Here is a 22,155-nt window from a genome sequence, read left to right on the forward strand (position 1 = left end):
GAGTGTCTGAGACGTCCAAGAGGGTTGCCCACATCAAGGAAACTCTCCTGCTTTCTCGGAGATGCTTGGAAGCCGCTAAGGCAATGTACAAAGCCTCGGCGGACAAGAGGAGGAGGCCTGGGCCCGTGTACTTGGTCGGCGATTACGTTTGGGTGTCCACTAGGAACCTGCGGTTTCGCAAACACAGTATGTTTCATCCAAAGTACATAGGTCCTTACCGCATTTCCAAGTGTGTCAGACCTGTGAACATGAGACTGTGTTTACCTCAGCATATGCAGATCCAACTGGTGTGCCACGTTTCACTGCTTAAACCCTCGTCTCCTGGCAAACAGGCGCCGCCCGTGCCGGTGTCGGTGGATGCCAATGTGGAATATGAGGTGGCCGGTATAAAGGATTCCAAGGGGAGAGGGGGAAAGTTGTGGTACCTTGTGGCCTGGAAAGGGTATGGCCCGGAGGAACAGTCATGGGAGCCTGCGTCTGGTGTAAATGCGCCTCGGCTGGTGTCATCGTTCCACAAGAAGTTTCCAAACTGTGCAGCCCGCGTGGGATGGGGCTGATGGGAGGAGGATGTACTGTCAGGAACCCCCCCCCCCCTTTCACCCCGGCAGCTCAGTGACAACAACGCAAACCAGTCACGGGAACATCGTGACCAGCCGGCGTGTAAAGACTACAAGCACCAGCATGCCTAGCGCGATCAGCGCGAGGACCGGAAACGCCCATAAATAGCGTACACGACCAAGGAAAGGCGTCGGATATTGAGATCCTTGCCGGCCTTCCTGGTATCCTGAGACCGCGGACCCGTCCCAGTTCGCTTTTGCTACCGCGGACCTTGGTTGGAGCTTAGCGAAGTTGTGGAGGTAAGACAGAGCGGCTGCGCTCTTCCCCCCCGGTTTTGCCTAGTCTCGGCCGAGTGTCAAGTCACACACTCCCGAGTTGGGAACGGGCAGAGACGCACACCACGGAGGTGTTTGCCGCATCTCTGCTTGGGTTGTACTGTGACTTTGCCCTGAGTGGAATCGGAGAGTGTAGTGCGGCGGACACCATGTAAGCTACACTGGACCTATCTTCTGGCGTCCTTCTTCCTGGGATTAAGGGCATTGAAGGTTGAGCGGCTGCTCCCTTAGACGCCCACACGAAGAGAACGGTAGAGTGCCCGGCTGGACATTCCCGAGTTCGTATTAACAGCGCTGGAGCCTCATCCACAAGCGCAGTACACAGGCCATAGAGTTAAGACCCATTAGCCATATTTGTACGGCATTTTCGGCCGTTGCTTTGCACGGTGCCCTCCGTTAGAGAATACCAGGATTGGTATTCATGCGGAGGACGGTTGGAGCAAAAGCCCTACCAGTGGACCAGGGATGCTAATGGGTATGGTTACTTTTACTTTATTGATTCTTTCTTAGTGAACAATTGGTCATGGGGTTACCACGAAGCAGCGGGACAGTTTATTTCTTTTTTGCCTTATCTTTCCGCTTGCCTTCATACCAATAAATCTCTACTGAGAAAGCAACCTGTGGTGGAGCCTTATTGTTGTGTTTCTTCCTGTCCTTCCTCGATCCCGAGAACACCTGGTAGATTACATGGTCACAGGAACTGCACGGGATAGAGCTCGTGAAAGCCAAGGATGCACAGGCCGGGGTCCCTCGAGTGAGCTTTCCATCATAGTGGCTAAAGGGCGGGAAGACGGTGCACACCACTAGTGTGTGTGGGGGGGGGCAAACGGGCGGGCTTCTATGCGAGTTCACATGCTTCTTCTGTGTATAAAAGGACAGGCACTGATCAGAGCTTGTGAAAGTCAATGATGCAAAGGTCTCCATCAAGCATCATAGCTAATTTTCCGACGGTAGATATAGGGAGAACAGACACCTGCCCAGCCTTGACAAAACGCACATTTTTTTGGGCTGATTAAGGAGTTACTGAATTTGACCAACTCAGGCACCTGCTTTATCTATATCTGTAAGTGCTTCCTGCAGGAGCCTCGTTGTCTACTTGTAACTATTCTCTGACCCTGCTTCAAGTCAGAGCAGGGTCAGAGAATAGTTGCAAGTGGGCAAGGAGGCGCCGCTCAGGAAGCACTTACAGGGTTACAGCAGGTGCCCAAGTTGAAGTTAATTTCTTTGTAACCATTTTGTAAATGGTTACAAAGAAATTAGCTTCAACTTGGGCACCTGCTGTAACCCTGTAAGTGCTTCCTGAGCAAAATTCGTTTTGTTCGCGAATTCGCGGATTTTGCAGCGATTTTGCACGATTCGCGGATCGCAAAATCGTGGAAAATCCGCAAATCCCCGAGCGGAACGAATTTTCCGCCCATACTTACCCAGGAACCCACGTGGCCTACTGTTGAGAATTGGTCACATAGTGTGGTTTGATCTGATTAATTGAGACAAACCATTTGTCTCGGGTTTCCGGCAAGGGGCAGAAGAAGTACAGTTATGGTACCTTCAACAGCTAGGACTGGTGTTCTGTAAGATGGCCCAAATTCTTTCTTGTTCACTATCTTTTCTCTGATCTAGTCTCCAATCTTTGGGAACCAGGCAGGTCTTGCCGGGACTACTTTCACTTCCCCAGTGGCAGTGCGCTTTACTTGGACGTAGCTTTGTAAAGCCGGTAAATTACTTAAAAACAGGCAAACGTTCATTGGTTTCAAATGGTGATTCAGTAGCCACTGTGCTGACACTATCAGGGTCTGGTACCCACATTCTCCCACCAAATAGAAGTTCATAAGGTGTACTACCGCCTAGGAATTCTTTTGGCATGTTGTTAAGTGCCCTCTTGACTCCATATAGGCGATTGACCCAAATGCCACCGGGCCTAATACCCTTGCAGTTAAGGATTGCCTTAAGTCATGGTTTCTCCTCTCAATGACTGAATTTCCCTCTGGATGGTAAGGGGAGGAGTACCGCAAGGCCACACCCAAACTTCCCATGATTCTTTGTAAGCAAGAGAGCAAAATGCCGGACTCTGGTCAGAATGTACTGTGCCAATTGCAAATGTCCCAATAAAGACTTGCAAATCCTTTATAACATTGTGAGCATCATCCAAAAACTGTGGCCAAACCCACAGGAATCTGGAGCTGGATCCAATGCCACCAAGATATACTTGTAAGCCCATCTGATTGTAAGGAGCCTCAGTGATCCAATAAACACAAGCCAAAGTATTGTCTTGGATCAATATAGAGGTGTCTGTGCTGGACGTGCTACGGTGGAACCTTTCATCTGCTGGAAGATGTCACATTTGAGGACAACGTGCTTGGTCTTTTTTTATAGACCTGGCAACAAATGGTGGTGCTTCAGTCCTAATCTACAATCGCAGTTTGGTATTACTTTATCCCTGACTCCTGGAATCTGAGCATACAGAATGTTTTGTGCATCTAATTTGTAGGACTACTTGAGTAGAAAGCCTTTTGGCAGGGCTAAACCTTATGCGCATGGCATTAACTGACACCAAAGTTGTTCCATCTATTCTCATACTGGAACAAATTATTAAAGCAGCGGCAACTGTACGAACTGTTGCCTTGGTGGCTTCATCCACCATCTAATTCCCTTCAATGTAAACGGCAACACGTTGATGACTCTATGTATGAATGACCTGAGCCCATGGCAGGCCTTCTTTCAGCTTTGCCACATGTTCCCAAAGCATCTTGTGCTTTACTTGCAACCTTTAGAATCTCTAAATCCATTCTGGCCCCAATAGTGTAAATATTAGTTATAGGACTGGACACAGTAAAAAGGTTCACACACAATTAGTGTGGGGAATTCATGGTCCTTATTTTGTAGTGCCAGCATCAGGGCTTTTGCTTCTGCCAGCTGTGCCATACAGTCCCTTAGGGACTGAATGTGTATTTTCCCAGGATGGAACTTTCCGTCATGCTTGTGCCCTTTCACAATTGCGCCTGCCACAGAATATTGCTGTTTCATTCCTATGGCTGGCTGGGCAGATCCATCTGTATACATGATCTATTCATATTGATCTAGAGACATAATTTCATTTGGCAGAGGATATTCTTGTTGGTGCTGCAAGAGTGCTTGTGTTTGTAATGTAGAGTCAAATCTGTAATCTACATCTGTTTCAGTGAGAGAGTTAGCCCATTGATTCCATCGAGGATGTAATGCTTTAGCATTTGGGATGCTTCCTTTTGTAACAGCCTCTAGGGTCTGTACAAGGTGCACGACAATTATGCGTTTCCCCAGTGCTAGTGCTCTCTCACTACAGCAGTCTGTACTGCTGTGAGTATTTTTTCAGTGGATGCAAACCCATTTCAGCATCTGTGTACAAATGTGATTTGCATACAATAGGTTTTTCATTGAAAGTGATGTAGGTGCACCTGGGGTGACAAATGCAAAAAGAACAAATGATGGACAGAATACTGCACAATGGCAAATATTCACCCAGTACAGAGTTCAGGGTCTAAATCCATTGTTTTGTTGCTCCCCATGCCATGCCATTCCAGTTCAGACCCAGACATATCCAATTCAGTCTTGACCCTTTTCCCCATGGGAACAGTCCAGTAGGAACTGCCAGGCCAGGTCCTCCCTGGATTGGAAACAAGCATCCTGAGACTAGTTTTGGGGCATCACCCCTCATCAGCCAGGCTAGCTTGACTCCAGGGGCATGGAAAGCACGGGACCCACGTCTGTGCACACTAATTTCACTTGCGGTGAAAAATCGGAAAAAAACAAATGATAGACAGAATGCTGCAGAATGGCAAACATTCACCCCAGTACAGAGGTCTGGGCCTGAAGCCATCGTTTTTTTCTCCCTGTGCCATTCAAATTCAGACCCAGCCATATGCAAATCAGTCTTGACTATTGGAACAGTCCAGTCCAAAATGCCAGGCCATGTCCTCTCTGGACTGGAAACAAGCATCCTGGGACCGGTTTCGGGGCATCACCTGTCATCAGCCAGGCCAGCATGACTCCAGTGGCATGCAGAGCACGGGACCCACGTCTGGGCATGCCTGTCCTACTCGGGTGACAAAATGTAAAAAGAACAAATGATGGACAGGTTGGTCCAGTGACCCTGCAGATCACCAGGTTAGTTGTGTTGACACATGTGTGCAAATGTATTGAAGCTATCATGTCAGCCTGTACGGAACATAGAATATCTGTATGTTCCTGTGTCCAATGATGTACCGAAAAATCAGGTCTAATTAAGTCGTAGAAAGGTTTCACCCTTTCTGCGTAATCCAAAATGTATGTCCTGCCAAAATTGAAAAATCCTGAAATGGATTGTAGTCTTTTCACAGTCGTCGTAAGTTGGAGCAGTGCACATTTTTCTAAAAACTGTACTGCCAGGTTTTTGCCTTCACTTGGCAATTCGTGCCCTAGAAATAGGAAACTGAGATGGGCAATTTTTGATTTTTTTAAATTAAATTTGCAACCCAGGTGATCAAACCAAAGAATTATGTGGTTCACCCTACACAAGTTTTCCATTAATTCATCGTCCATCAGATAGATGTAATCTACCTCCTCATCAAAAGTTTGAAGTAACTCTGTCACAGCCAGGGGATATTCTCATATCCCTGTGGTAATCGACAAAATTGGAGTTGAGAACCTAGCACCGAGAATGCTGTCAAATATCTGCTCCCAGGCGCTATATTTTGGCAGTAAAATCCATTTGAGATGTTTAGTGTTGTCATGTATTTTTTCCGCACAATATTATTGATTAGTGTGGCACTATGTGCATTTTGTACTGCAAATGAACATGTGGAAGCGTTTAAATGTCTGTAGTCTAAGACCAGACAATATGAATTATTGGTTTTCATTACGGGAAATAAGGGATTATTCATAGGTGAGGTGCAATTCTCTATCACACCCTGACCCTCAAGTTGATCTAAGATCTCTGACATTTTTCTTTGCTTCATGCTTTATCGGATACTGTCTCTGTGGTTGAGGAATCAATTATAATGTATTTCGTGATGCGGTGACTCATCATCCCACCTGACATGATTGCAGTAAGGTGCGGGAGCTAGTGCTAACGTCCACTCCTGTGTATATAAATTTTTAACTGATTTTGGTAAGAGGTAGGAGAAGGCAGGTAAAATGACATCTTCCCCCACTGGGCATTCCACTACAAAATCAGGTGGCCAATCCTTTTCAGCAAAAAGAATGTCGTAACCATATGTCAGGTTCTCCCAAAAGAGACCCTTCACTCACCTGGGTATGTTCCCCTCCATTTAGAGTGTTATTTCGTATGAACAATGTGGGACACTTACCCTTGTATGAGGTGTTTCCAATGTGATATGCTCACTCAGTGCTACTGCCGCCAGATAATCCATCAGGCTCCGGTGAGCTATTGTAATTTCTGCTGCGCTATCTAGCATCGTCACTGCCCATTCCCCATTCAGTAGCCTTGGCCTTTCTAATTTTAATCCCGGCAACCATGTTCTTTTAAAATTGAGTTTTAGAAGTCTTTTGTTTGTCTTCCTGTTTAATGATGTAGTCCAAAGTATAAGTCCAGAAAGCCCCCATCTCCTACCCGAGATCCCCCAAGAAAAGGATACAAGGAAGGGAGGGTAGGAAGGAGGTAACATAGACAATGGAAGGGCAATTGGGCCAGAAAACTCTAATCAAGTCCTGGAATGGCACATGAGTCTGGGGAGGGGCCATTCTGGAGATGTTATTCTCTAAGGGGGTGAACTGAGCAGAGGGGGCGTGGAAGAAAGTTCAGTGAATCTTCTAGTCTCCGGCCTCCACAGCCGGCAGTCATAGGGAGAGGAATCCACCCTCTGTGAGACCAGAGTCTATGTTGAGGGGGCCACGGTAGTGGTCCACTGCAAGGATGGAAGTGACAGGCTACAAAGGGACCAATGAGGGAAGGTATCCAAGCACAGAGCAAGCAGCTCCGGGGTGTATGTTTCATCAGGCTGACCCTGTCATGCACGTAGGGGGTGGAGGGGCATTTTGCTGGCTATTGGAGCATGATGAAACCAGGAAGCAAGTCTGAACCTAGCCCAAGAAGGAGCAACCTAGCATTCACTCAGAAGTTCCATGAGATTTGGCTGGGGAGTGCGCATCGGCAATGAAGCGAAGGTGTTGGATGATGTCTTGTTTAGCTTGGGAGGAGGATTGATCCTAATTGTGGGCTCTGTGTTTAGCAGGGGGCACCATGGACAATTCAATGCATATAGCTTCACGGAACGAGATGTGAGGAGGAGATGGGCTAGTGTCTCATGAGGCCATTGGGAGATGCAGAAGTTGTTTTGCATCCCGCAAGGAGCGGAGCACCCGGCGTTTGTCCTCCAAGTAAATATCAGAGCAGAGGGATGACTGCACTGATACTTGATGTCAGTGTCACAGAGCTTGTCTGTAACAGGTTTGAAGTCTCTATGACACTGTAACGTCACTAGAGCTATTTCTTGTAATACTTGGATAGTGTGTCCGTTGTAGACCAATCCCACCTTGCGTCCTGTGGCCTACAGGATAGCTTCCATTTCAGTGAAGAAGTATACTCCTGTGAGTATGTCGGGTGCGAAGTCCGAGCAGCACCGGCCCGTGGCAATGCAGTGAGCTCTATCTAAGGTCAGTGGGGAGGTGTCCTTGTTACTTCTGATCACCTGGAGTAAGTCTGCTGTGAACGTCAAGTTGTCTGAGCCTTCGCCCCTCTGGGTATCCCTCTGATGCAGAGGTGTTTCTCCTGTTTCGGTTTTCCATGTCCTCCTGTTTCAGTTGGAGGTCGATGTGCTGCTCCTGGAGAGTTAGGAGAAAGAGGGGAAACGCAAGGGGAGCCAGGCCCAAAAGGACAAGTGGAGAGGCTGGGCCTTAATTTGAATAAACACAGCAAACATTGCCCCTCCACCTACATTTGCATCCACATTTATGGAAAGTTGAACACGCTAGCTGTCGTTATCAACTGGGTATTTTTATTTATACCAAAAATTTCAATGGATTAAACTAAGTTTGTCAAAAACAAGACATCGTAAACAAACAAAGACATATTTACATTGTAAATTTCAACCAAAGTCGTTATACTTTTCTGCACACAAATGTATTACAAACTGAATGACATCATAAGGCACAGAATAAAAAACAATCTGACACAGACAGTGAAATTGGACATATACAACATTAAATGGTAAACTAGATTCTTATAAATGGAAAAAGTGTGTAAAGCATAAGAAAGTTTGAAAGAAAATTAGAAAAGGAGCAAAAATGAATTTAAGATTCTTTGACAACCAGCAAATACTGATGTGTGAGTAATCCTCTCTAATTAGCCGACGCGTTTCGAATCCAGGTGATTGTTTGCCGGATTCTCATCAGGGCACAATTAATCTGTCTGTAGGGGATAAAAGGGAGGGAGACTACTTTTAATTTTTATGACAAAAGACTGTGCTCCCTAGAATGTGGCACTCTGAAAAAAACCTACCATTATACAATAGAAGCAAATTCAAAGGAAATCTGTAGGTGCAGGCTCAGAGTACTCAGTGAGCAGTCCAGGGACAGGGGCCACCTAAAAAACGACGAGTAACCATTACCACAGTGCCATCATATTCCTGCGCTGATGCATGGTCATGAGAAAATGAATAAGAAGAGCATACCGTCAGCTGATTCTTTACATGAAGCTGGCGGCTGCCGTTATGTAAAAATGAACTTCTTTGGTGGGCTTCAATTGAATTGTGGCCGGCAACGCTGTGTGAAGAAAAGCGAGCAATGGCGTGAGGGAGCTGTGTCTATTAATGGCCATTTAGAGATTGAAACGCATTGCAGGGTAACGTACCTTCAATTAGCCAGAGTCGGTGTGTGGAAGTATCATGTTTTCTTTTTATAGTTAATATCGGCGTGTGATTCCAAAACGTGCTCGGCTACCGCTGTTGAAAAGCGGAAAGGATTGATAAAGTGTGAGCATCAAACCGGGGGTCTGGCTGAAGCCGAAAAGAATGCATGGGTGCACCGCTTACCTCCGTCCAGCCCAGTCAAAGCCTACGGCGTTCTGCAAAAGTCCAAAGATGGACGCTGGGTGTGTTGCCATAGAGATAAGCCCTCAATTGTGGGCTTTGCCTTATGGGAGATGTAGTTTTAGGATGGAATTTCACGGAATCGTGCTGGTTCACTGTAATGGCAAGGCTGTTATTATGTGGGTCAAAGGTGGCTCCCTATATTTAATGTTTGAGAAGAAATTGAGAAGGAGCTAGGGCAATCGCGTGGCGCCAAAGCACTATTGAATCAAAGTCTGGCAACTTCAGACAAACTGTTGAGGCCCTTCTGCACACTATTAAACTTGAGGATAAGATATGCTTCCTTTTTGAGGAGCATTCTGTCCACGTCTGCATTATGGTGTGATGGACGTAATGTATGTAGTACCGTCCATTTAAGATTGTTAACATCATGTTTGGCATCCAAAAAATGTTCAACCATGGGGGCAGTCAAGATTTTATTTTAATCCGGGACCGGTGTTGGCAAATACGTGTATTAACTTGTTGCCTTGTTTTGTCAATATAGATTTGGTTACAGGGGCATTGGACCAGGTAAACCACATTCTTGGTCTTACAGTTGGAAAATTCTGTGTGTTTCCATCTGGTCGCCCCATGTTGGAACTCATCGCCCTCGATTGTGTTGGGGCACACGACGCAGGTACCACACTTGTGATGACCTGTGATCGGTTTGAGGTTCCATTGGGTCAGTAGATCGCTTTTCTTTTTGGGTAATGACACATCTGCCCTCATGATCTGCTGTCCTATGTTTTGGTTTTTCTTGAAGGCAAACAATGGATGTGGGAGTGAGCATTCTAGATTTGCTAGCAAATGCCAATTGTTCAACACAGTTTTCCTCAATTTGTGCGTGTCTGGTCCAAAAGTGGTAACACAGACTAATCTGTCAAGTGCAGGTTTGGGCCGTACTTGTAAGAGGGTTTCACGAGGGGTGAAGCGTGCTCTTTTGAAAGAGTGCTTCAGTAGTTTCTTTGGGTACCTGGAGAGTTGCCATTCTGTGCCACAGGTTCTCCTGATCCTCGAGCATGCGTCCTTCCAGCGTTACAGGCCATTGACCCGTCCCCTGATCTCAGTAATATCACATCCGAGGTCATGAAGGCAGCCCTTTAATTCGTTCTTGAGGGAGCCAATTTTGCTGGAGGAAATTGTTCATGTAGACCTGTGTGAGGTGGCGTCTGTAGATTCGCCAAGAGCTGTTGCTTGAGGGGGATGCTTGGATGCCAGGGTTTGTGGGTCAGATTTGAACCACATGGAGGCAACTGGGTGGTCCCTGGGGAGGGTAGTTGCAGCAGTTTAGTGCAACGCATGGTCAGAAGGCAGTATCTCCAGCTGTGTGAGACTTATGAAGTCAGTGGCGAAGTGCTGCAGTGAGGCGGGTGGCCAGGAGGGACATTGCCTTAGCCAGAATTCCTCTTAGTTAGGGTCCTGTGTTAGCTAGGGGCCCACTTGAAACCGGCACAATCTTCCGCAAGCAGGTAGGTTGTTTGGAGAGTCAAGGAGACATTATAGCACAGTTCCCCCACCTGTACCAGTTTCATAGAACCCCCTCAGCAAGTGCTTTAAAACTCACCAGTGCTCTTGGGAGCTTAGGCCACCGTGTGGTGAAAGGCACCGAGGAGGGTCCCCAGAGCAAAGGATTTCCTTGAGCCCAGTCGGGCCGGGGATTTGCTTAGTCACATTAACCCCCCAAGAGAGCTGAGGACATGTAAAGCTCAGGGTGGGTCTCAGCAGCAAGTTTGATTTCCTCAGAGAGATCAGGAGGTGATTCAGCTGTGAGGGGGGTTTCCCTTGGCAGGGCTAGAGTGAAGCAAGGGCGCAGGATCCGTGGAGCCTCGAGATGCCTCCGGTGGGCCGTGGAGATAGAGGACCCTTGCAATGAGGTAAGGTGAGTACGAGTGTTCAGTGCCAGGGCTCCAGGGGAGGGATGGGGTCTCTTAGATTGGCCTGTAGTGATGAGAAAGCGGGAGGAGGAACCAGCTGCGCAGCACTGCAGCCAATCGCCCCTTACCTCTAGTGTGGAATCTCGTGTCCAGTGATATCAAGCAGGTCCGGGTGCCATGTTGGGACTGTCACAGCAGCAGCAGTCGACTCCAAGCCAGGCCTTGAGCGTCGTACCCCAGGGGAGGGTTGCAAGCCACTGCACCCCTGTGCAGCTACTGGGGGTGCCACAAGGTGTTATAGTGGTGGGTGGGCCACGTGGCTCCCACTGGTTGCAGCCCGAGATGGCAGCACATGCCGCAAGATGGTCGGATTCAGCAGGCCCCATGCCTCCTGGATCCAGGGAGGCACCAAGAGATTGTACCAGGTTGTGGGTAAGTAGCGCCGTGTCCGGGGGGGGGGGGGGGGGGGGGACGGGGGGCAGGCCGCTGTACATCTCACTGGCAGTAGTTAGAGTGCTCCCCAAGGACTATCAGCAGCGCCACCGCAGGCCCCAGGTCAGGGAGGCAGGCGGCCCGTGCACTTCAGTCTCCCCTAGCTGAGCCCCCACTCTGTGTTAATGTGACCAGTATTTTTGCTGTTTCTTCACCAGCTATGGGCCCCAGCAGGACATATCCCAGCCCCAGGTGGGAGGTCCTGAAGGGATCACGATGCAGGCACCTCACCAGCGGTGACTTTGGCAGCGGCCTGCAGCAGTGTCGCAAGTTGCAAGATAGCGGGGCAGCTCAGCTTGGGCCGTATAGCAACAGTCACAGGAGGCATCGGGAGAGAGCGCAAGGTAGTCGCCCTGTCTCTTCCGCAGCCTTGGGAGGCAGGTCATCGCTGAGGGCTCAGGAATCGGAAAGCAGGCATAGCAAGGCCATTCAGAGCTGGTTGACGGCTCCACTGTAGACCTTAAAATGGCAGCTCTAGCCGTGGGCGTATCTCCGGCCTCGATCAACAGGCCCATCACTCCATGCCGGTGATGCTTGGCTCTTAACCCAGCAGCAGGCAGCAGCACTGAGCTCAGGCAAGCAGCACGGATCACAGGGCACCCGCAGTGGCAAATAAGCTGGCCCTGATGTAGAGGGATCGGCTTTAACAGGCTGCGGAGGAATGGAGACACTGCAAGGCATGTCTCACTCTATCGGCAGCTTGGCCATGCCCCCTGTTCCTCATTTTTTAATTGAGTCAATCACTGAGGCCTCTGAGATGCATGTGGTTTTCAAGGCCAAACAAGGAGAAGTGGATGGTAGTTGGGGTGATGTGTTTGCTGTGCCCGGATTATAAGAATACAACTGCTTAACATAATTGACCCACTCACGGTCCGCCACTCCATTCTCCATTATCTGTCTGTTATTGCTAAGATTGTTGATGTACTCTCAGAGCTGAGTGTGGCTACTTTCTTTAAGGAGGGTGGACATTTTCAGCCATTTTGCTTCAATCAACTTTTTTCTTTGCTGACAGACTCTCTTTCTATGGGCTGCTCTAAGTGCTGGGATTATTTGACCGTAGTACATTTTGTCTCCTCTTATTCTTGCCTTCAGGGCCTTTCGAAGGCTCTGCTTGCTTGTGAGTAGCTCCTTGGATTTAATTAGTGAGGGGGATGGATGAGCATGCAGGTCTTGCCTCTTGGGAATTCCAAATTCTCCCCCTAGTGCCTGTTAAAGTTCTGCAAGGAGGTCCTCCCAGTGCTCCGGGAAAGTAGCTGTTTCTGGTACTGTGGGGCTGTCTCTTTTGTTGCTATGTACTTGGTTAATTGTGTGCCAAACGTTTGCTGACCATTTAATTTTGTTGAGGACCATATGGGGTTCTTCCCCAGTGGGATCCTCAAGTGACCATAGTTGTGGTGCGGCTTTAGTGGCTAATTGCAAAACTGCCCGCAAGGTCTGTGATCACTCTCATCTCTGTTGTCTACTCCAAAATTACAAAGGTATGGGGTCAATGAACCACTAATAAAGATATAATCAATTGTAGATGTATTTCTCAAGATAGGGAGAGGTGACCATTGTGGATCATGGGCCTCTTTAATGGAATGTGCAGAAGCTAAGCTGTAATTGTCAAAAAGACTCTGCAGAAGGGCTGCCTCTGCAGAGTCTGTTGAAGGCCAGGGGTATTCGAGGGACTTGCCCAATGTCCTGATGTTAAAATCCCCAGCAATTATTGGAGATGAGAAGCATACTTGCAAGAAAATGTAGGACCTGTTTTTTTCTTATGGAAAGCAGGATTAACGTAGCAGTTGACTAACAGTAATTGAATAGAGTGATAATTGCTCTTTAGACCTTTGATGAGTAGAGCTTGCATGTCCGGCGTGATGGTGGGTAATGTGTGGCCTCTACATTTCGGGTGTGTTTAATGAAGACAGAAAGACCACCCCATGGCTGTTAGCAGATTCGCCAGTTTCCACGGGTACAAAGAAGAATCCCCCTCCCTCCAGGACACAGAAACAAGAATGTGATAAGGAACACACTCCTGTCAACTGTCCCCTAAAAGTATGAGGGAAAAACCCAAGGAGTGTCCACCACTCTCCTCATACGTGGGGTCAGCATACAGGAAGGAGTACTTCAGGTGGTGGTCCAGGCTAGGAAAAAGAACAGGAGGTACTATACAATACACTCTAGACATACATGTAAGCACTCAAAACATTGACATGCGTTGTTGTGTCGCAAGGAAAATCTTACCCCAATGAAGTTCGTGATCGCTTTACAGTTGAGTTCTTAGTACATAGGAAACGACCTGTAGACCAGGATACCAGGCCAGGAAGGGCAGAACTCAAGAAGGACTCACACACTTCATACGTACAAGAAGGTAAAGAAAAAGGGGAAGGAATGAGGTGCACCGACCGGCTGTCCAGGGGCAAGTATAGCGGAGCAGTGACACACCCAGGAGGAGAGACACCCGGCCCAGAGGGAGAATCTGGGCGGAGCGCTCTATCTCAATAGAAACGAGGTCAAAGGTTTAAAAAGAGGCAATTCCGTTCGCCAGTAATGGGGTTTAGGAACCAAAACCCGGGCGGAGCAGAACGCCCGCTAAATGCGTGGGGAAAGGTAGGGTGAAACGCCAGCGCCCGACAGGGAACAGCGAAGGAATCACCAGCAAAAGCAGGTCATGACTCCAGAAGGGCAAGGTGAAGTCAGGGCCAAGAGGAGGGTTCCGCAAGCAGGAATCAGGAGAGAATGCCAAGAAACGCCAAGAAGGAGCAGCGAACGCTGCGGCAACGCGCTTCTCAGAATCAGGAAGTAGGAAGGGGGCGTGGTACCGGAACAGTAAGCCAAGCAACGGCTACGTTCCGACGCGCCTCTTTACGTGCGGCAGGGAGGGTCTGTAATTTCCCTCTGCTGTAAGCCAAAGTGAAAGGGATCAGGTGAAAAGATGGGAAGGGGATTCCAGGACAAACACGCATGTCAAGGCCTTCGAGTCAGCCCAAGTCTCCGCTTCCTAACAGTACCCCTCCCCAAAGGCCTATTCACAGGACCAGGCTTGGAGGGGTGCAGTCTGTGGAATTGCCTGACTAATCTAGCTGCATGGATGTTATCTGCAGGCTCCCAAGACCTTTCCTCAGGGGGGTATCCTACCAAATCTATGAGGTATTGGAGGATGCCTCTATGTCTTCGGGAATCTAGGATTTTACGCACTTCATATTCTTCTTCTCCATTGATTTGTAAGGGTGGGGGTGGAACTTCAGGAACAACTGAGGGTAGGTATTTTTTAACCAATGAACTATGGAATACTGGATGAATTTTCATGTGCTGGGGTAGCTGCAGCTTCAGAGTGACAGGAGTTATGATTTTCTCAATAGGAAAGGGTCCTATGAATCTGGGTAGGAATTTTCTAGACCCTTCCATTCTAAGGTTTCTAGTGGATAGCCATACCTTCTCTCCTAAGGTGTACATGGGTTCTGTTTTTCCATGTTTGTCAGCCTGTGTCTTCATGGCTATCTTGGCCTTGCCGAGTTCTTTCTTCGCTGTTTCCAATACTTCTTGGATGTGTGCATGGTGTTCTTCGAGCGCAGGCACAACTGTATCTTTCTGCTCTACCACAATAGGTATCATTCTGGGGTGTTGAGCGTGCAAAAAAAAGAAAGGGGAAATGCCTGTAGCTGAGTGGCAAGAATTGTTGTAAGCAAATTCTGCTAAGGGAAGAGCTTGAACCCAAGTGGAGGAGATGGAAATCGATAAACAACGAAGAAACGGCTCTAGGGTCTGATTGGTCCTTTCTGTCCATCAGTTTGGGGGTGGTAAGAGGTAGAAAGTCGGTGATCGATACCCAGAATGGAACACAACCCTTGCCAAAATTTGGAAACAAATTGGGGACCTCTATCCGATATAATGACTGAGGGTAACCCATGTAGTTTTACTATGTGGTCCAAGAAGATATAGGCTAGGTCTTTAGAGGAAGGTAGCTTTTTTAATGGGATGAAATGGGCCATTTTTGACAGGAGATCCACTACTACGTAAATAGTGTTGTACCCTTGGCAGGAGGGAAGGTCAGTAATGAAATCCATGCTTATGGTGTGCCAGGGTGACGGTGGAATGGCTAGGTTTCTCAGTAGCCCCGTAGGCGCACAATGCGAAGCCTTTTGTCGTGCACACGTGGAGCAGGATTGAACGAATGAGAGAATATCTTTGGACATAGATTCCCACCAGAACCACCTGTGGCATAGTTCATTCGTTTTACGACTGCCAGGATGCCCTGCTAAGGTGCTGCTATGACACCACTCTATGATTTTTTGTTGAAGAGCCGGAGTAGGTAAGTACAGTTTATCGTCATGGTAATACAACCCTTCTCTGGTGGTATTTAAGGGATTATGTACCCATTCTTCCGGTGGCACGGAGAGGAGGTGCAGGTTATCATGGCCCTCGTCCTCTCCCGCCTAGATTTTTCTAACTCGATCTACCACGGTCTGCCCAAAACATCGACGGCGAGACTGCAAGTGGTCCAAAATCAGGCGGCGAGATTGGCCTTAGGGATTCCGAAGTGGCAATCCGCCAGGCCCCTTCTTGTCAAACTCCACTGGCTCCCAGTCATCTCCAGGGCAGCCTTTAAGATCGGCTGCCTCATTTTTAAGTCATTAGCTGGCCCCTGCCCTGCTTTCATCAAATCCCTCATCAGACCCTATTGCTCATCCCGCAATCTGAGATCCTCCCACCTCCATCTCTTGACTGTTCCTTCCTATAAGCTTTGTAGATCTGGTGGCCGGAGATTTGCTTACCTGGCCCCCAAGCTCTGGAACTCCTTCCCCCTCTCTCTTAAAACTTCTAACTCTCTAACTCTTTTTCGTAAGTCTCTAAAAACTTGGCTCTTCCCCCAATCTGGCTAGTCTTTCTGTCCCCTCTACTTCCAACCAGCGCCAGGAAACCCATGGTGTCAGTGCGCTCTATAAGCACCCCTTACGATATGATACGATGTCCTCAAGGAGCGTGGTGTCCTTATCTCCCACCCCAAGTATTTTGTTATCGGGAATTATAGGAAGGGGTTGTTCTTTGTCTGTATCTGTATCTACCACATGTCCTAAACGTGACAAGGCATCGGCCTTCCCCTGCTGCGGCCCTGGTCGATAGGTGATAATGAAATCATATTCGCTAAAGAAGGTCAACCACCTCATTTGTCTTGGTGTGAGTGCTCTTGCTGACTTGAAGAACTGGAGATTTTTGTGATCTGAATAAATAGTGACTACATGGGGGGACCCTAGTAAATGATGTCTCCACTCCTGAAAAGATAATTTGATTGCTAGCAATTCTCTTTCACCTATAGTGTAGTTCTTCTCCGCTGGCAACAAGGTTTTTGAAAAAGATGCTATAGGATGCATGTGGCCTGTTTCCTTGTCTCTCTGTGAAAGGATTCCACCTACAGCATACTGAGAAGTGTCTGCTTCTACAAAGAACGGTTGTGTGTTATAGGCGTGGTGGAGGATGGGCGCCGTGGTGAACTTGTTCTTTAGTGCACAGAAGGCCCGTTCTGCTTCTTCAGACCATGCAAAAGGCACCCCTTTTTTCAATAGTTTCGTAATCGGAGAGACAGACTCAGAAAAATGATCGATAAATCGCCGATAAAAATTGGGGAAGCCTAAAAAAGACTGGATTTCTTTGATTGAGGTAGGGCTAGACCACTGGACCAAGGCTTTCACTTTCTGAGGATCCATCTGAATGCCGTCCGGCTTGATTATAAAACCTAAGAAGTCAACTTCTGTGGCGTGGAAGACGCTTTTATCCAATTTGGCAAATAAGTGATTTTCTTGTAGTTTGTTCAGGATTTTTCTGACATGCTCCACATGGTCTTGTTCGTTCTGAGAGGATATTAGGATGTCGTCAATATAGACTATCACGAATATATCAATAAATTCCCTTAAGATGTCGTTGATAAAATATTGAAACGCAGCAGGCGCATTACACAAGCATAAGGGCATGACGCAATATTCGTAGAGTCCAAACTTGGTTCGAAATGCTGTCTTCCATTCGCCTCCTTGTTTGATACGTATCAGATGGTATGCACCCCTTAGATCTATTTTCGTGAAGATCTTTGCCCCTTTGATTTGATCAAGGAGGACAGGTATGAGAGGAAGCGGGTATTTGTTTTTTATGGTGATTTTATTTAAATCCCTGTAATCCAGGCATGCTCTGAGTCACCTTCCTTCTTATCGATAAAAAAGAAAGGGGAGGACACAGAAGAGGTAGAGGGCTGAATAAAGCCTTTTTTAAGCATGTCGTCCAAATAATCCTTTAGATAGTCAGTCTCTGAAGGTGTCAAGGCATAAATGCGACTGCAAGGCAGTTCGGCACCAGGTATTAAGTCGATGCGACAGTCATAGCTCCTGTGAGGAGGTAACTTAGTGGCTTCTTTTTCACTGAACACTCCCTGAAACTCGGCGTATTCTTCAGGGACTCCCCCTTCAGCACCAGTTCGGACAGCACAACATAAAGGGTGTTCTTGTTCTCTGGCATCCTGGTAACAGTGGGACAAACAATACGGGGACTTCAAAGTGACTGTCCTCTTGGTCCAGTCTATTTGCGGGTTGTTTACCTGTCACCACGGGACACCCAGAATGGCGCCAAAATTCGGGGCATCTATTAAATCGAACGAAATGTTCTCAGACTGTCCATTGCTAAATACAATATTCATAGGAGGGGTTTGATAGGTTATCAACCCAGAGGATAACTCAGAACCGTCCACTGCTCGAATAGGTTCCGGCTGTTCCTTAGTGACAAAGGAGAGTCCAAGTTTCTTATCGAGCTGTAGGTCAAAGAAGTTTCCCGTAGCCCCGGAATCTAATAGAATAGACATGTTATACTGCTCTTGAGCAGTATATATTAATGTGATGGGTAGTGTGAAGTGTTTTACTGGTTTTTGCGAGATTAGTTTGTTTAAGGAGATCTGTTGGGGGTTTCCGCTTGAAGAATTGATCTCCCTGTTCTCCAAACATTCTAGTTTTCCGAACTGGAAATGTTGCTAGCTGCTGCTTTCGGATTTTTGGGACGAACTGACCATTCCTTAGCATAATGTCCCCCTTTTCCGCAATATAAGCATAAGTTGTTCTTTCTTCTCTTGTCCTTTTCTTCAGCTGATAAAGGCCCTCTTAATCCCCTTATTTGCATGGGCTCTGAGGTGTCTTTTATAATTGGTTTCTCAGGACGTGTCATGACGTATCTGGGAACACTGGTTCTACTCTTTTCCCCTTTTCTCTCATGCAGTCGGTGATCCAACTTTACTGCTAAATCAATAAAAGAGGAACAGTCTTCAGGGGGATTTACAATTTGGGAGAGTAAATCTTTTAATTTGTCGCACAAACCGCGGTAAAACAAAGAAGTTCTTTTGTCTTCTGGCCAATGGGTTTCTGAAACCAAACGATTGAAACTAGTTAAATATGTAATGAGGTCTTTGGATCCTTGTTTAAGGTTTAGCAGAGCATTATCGCTGGCTTGCATGTATGTGTGTTTGGCGAACAACCTTCTCATTTTCTCTTGAAACAGGGAGAGGTCATACAACAAAGGGTTGTTGTTTTGCACTAGGGGTACAGCCCATTTAGCTGCATTCCCTGCGAGGTAAGAGATAATGAAGGCCACTTTTGCTGAATCATCAGGAAACGCTGCGGCTTTACATAAGAACGGTAGCTGGCATTGATTCATGAATATGTTGTATTTAGAACTATCGCCTGAAAACCTTTCTGGCATTGCTAGGGGAACTGGACTAGGAGTATGAACCGTAACTTGTACGGGAGGTAAATTAGTCTCTCCGCTAGCCCCTTTGTCAGTATCTGAGGAAGGCATAGTAAATCTTGCAGGTTGTATGTAATTTTTGCGTGTTTTAGGGATAGTCCCTGTTTCTCTATGTGCCATAGTCTCTGATTTTCAACACTTAGTCTCCCTACCTCTGACTGAAGGTTTAATAAAGCTGCTGCCAAGTCCTCCATGGTATGGGCCTGGAGGTTAAGATCAGGAGAACCATCAGTCTGGTCGGGATTCATCTTCGCTCAGGGGAAATAAGAATTGGTGGGCTTGGCTTTCTGTTAGCAGATTCGCCAGTTTCCATGGGAACGAAGAAGAATCCCCCTACCTCCAGGACACAGAAACAAGAATGTGATAGGGAACACACTCCTGTCAACTGTCCCCTAAAAGTATGAGGGAAAAACCCAAGGAGTGTCCACCACTCTCCTCATACATGGGGTCAGCATACAGGAAGGAGTACTTCAGGTGGTGGTCCAGGCTAGGAAAAATAACAGGAGGTACTATACAATACACTCTAGACATACATGTAAGCACTCAAAACATTGACATGCGTTGTTGTGTCGCAAGGAAAATCTTACCCCAATGAAGTTCGTGATCGCTTTACAGTTGAGTTCTTAGTACATAGGAAACGACCTGTAGACCAGGATACCAGGCCAGGAAGGGCAGAACTCAAGAAGGACTCACACACTTCATATGTACAAGAAGGTAAAGAAAAAGGGGAAGGAATGAGGTGCACCGACCGGCTGTCCAGGGGCAAGGATAGCGGAGCAGTGACACACCCAGGAGGAGAGACACCCGGCCTAGAGGGAGAATCAGGGCGGAGCGCTCTCTCTCAATAGGAACAAGGTCAAAGGTTTAAAAAGAGGCAATTCCGTTCGCCAGTAATGGGGTTTAGGAACCAAAACCCGGGCGGAGCAGAACGCCCGCTAAATGCGTGGGGAAAGGTAGGGTGAAACGCCAGCGCCCGACCGGGAACAGCGAAGGAATCACCGGCAAAAGCAGGCCATGACTCCAGAAGGGCAAGGTGAAGTCAGGGCCAAGAGGAGGGTTCCGCAAGCAGGAATCAGGAGAGAATGCCAAGAAACACCAAGAAGGAGCAGCGAACGCTGCGGCAACGCGCTTCTCAGAATCAGGAAGTAGGAAGGGGGCGTGTACAGTAAGCCAAGCAACAGCTACGTTCCGACGCGCCTCTTTACGTGCGCCAGGGAGGGTCTGTAATTTCCCTCTGCTGTAAGCCAAAGTGGGTAGGAATCAGGTGAAAAGATGGGAAGGGGATTCCAGGACAAACACGCATGTCAAGGCCTTCGAGTCAGCCCAAGTCTCCGCTTCCTAACAATGGCGGCCCGAAGATATTGTGTTTTATGGCTGGGATGTGAAATTCAGAATATCCTGTGAGGGGTTGTTTCGGTGCCCCAGATCACCTGAAGACAGAGGATGTTTTTTTTAGATCTGCCACACTCCAGGATATGATTGATAAATGCAAGCTGGGTCCTGTCTCCCTGGTGAAATTCCCTTGTGTTTTGGTGTTTATGATGTTAGTGATGTTGTCTTGAGAGAGGGCTGTCCAACTGAACCTTGTGACCGAGTTCTGTGTTTATAACAGGCTCACTGGAAAGAATGGTCCTTTAGTCAAGAGTGGAGATTATTCTGTATGCTTGAGCATTGCTGTTTGATTATTGCCCTTTTGGTTGCCATCAACTTCCCTCAGGATGGAGGAGACTTCCTGCTTTGGTGGGATCGCTTTGAGCACGTGGGAATATTTCTCTGGTTTGCTTCTTTGATCTTTACCCCCATTCAGCAAGAAAAGTTGATTCTTTGATCATAGTGTCTGATGTGATTGTTGGTGCAGCCCTATCAGAGTTGCCTCTCCATGTGGTTCCCCTAGTAGACTTGAAAACCTAACCCAAACAAGATCATCTGATCGTATGTGGGCCAGAGTGGGCATGTGCTTAACTTTACATAGTATGTTGCCCCTACTTAAGATGTCATAATATCCCTTGATGTGGTATCTAGAGTTTAGCACTACCTCGTAGGTCACGTTTGGGGGACTTTGCTCTGGTGATAGGGCTCTGTTTGCCAGCTGGGTGTTGGTTGAATCGAACCCTCACCCTTCTCTTGGTATGAGGCGTTTGGGTTAAGACTCAAGAGTAATGGAGCGTTGGACGGGCAAAATGTTGGGGCAAACAGGTTTATAGAGCCCCAAGTGGGTCACAGTCCTATGTTTGTGGCAGTCATCCCATAAGGGGTGGCTTGAGTGGTTGAGTCTGTCTTTTTCCTTTAACTATTGCACTTTTGGTTGCCATGGATCACGGCCGAACTGGGAGCAGAAATCAGCCCTGGTTATTCCGCTAGCACGGCTCGGGGGGGGCTACTGAGAAACACTGGGCCGCAGGTAGGGGTGAGGGTGCAAGTGTCAAGCATTGCTTCCGCATGTTTTACAGGGAGCCGATATTGCAGCAGTGCTGCAAAACTAGCCCCCAGTAATGAAGCTGGTCCCCACCTTTATGGCCGACCGGGAAAAACGCACAGTGACCATTATGACCAGTCCAGCCCTGTCATCGATGACCCTCAGGATGGATTAGACTTCCTTCTTTGGATTGGATGACTTTGAGCATATGTGGATATTTCTCTGGTACAGGGGCTTTGATTAAAGGAGCATTTAATTTAATTACTGCTAGAACCTCCATGGCTAAAATGAAATACAAACCAATTGACCAGAATGGTCGAAAATGACTGAATTGATGGATTGCAGCCATAAAGACGAAAACCTGTGGGAATGTATACAATTGAAACTGCTGCAGCGGCGAGGGACAGAGAGACTGTTGACATGGCACCTTTGTTTGGGGGTACGGTGGCTGCCATTTTACAAAGGACTGCATGGATTCCGCCCGCATGTAAGGTACATCATGAAAATGTAGTTTTTCCTGCTATGCAAGAGTAAATGCTGCATTGTCCATGAGAGACTTTAAGAACTTTATAATAAAGGTACGACGAAATTATTACTTCTTGTTTTAAAGCAGTGGACATACATACTGATATGGCGGCCTGAAATACTGGTATTTGTACCAAGAGCTTTGACAGTCCTTTATT

Source organism: Lissotriton vulgaris, unplaced genomic scaffold, assembly GCF_964263255.1.
Source record: "Lissotriton vulgaris unplaced genomic scaffold, aLisVul1.2 SCAFFOLD_1370, whole genome shotgun sequence".
In the NCBI taxonomy this organism is placed as follows: Eukaryota; Metazoa; Chordata; class Amphibia; order Caudata; family Salamandridae; genus Lissotriton; species Lissotriton vulgaris.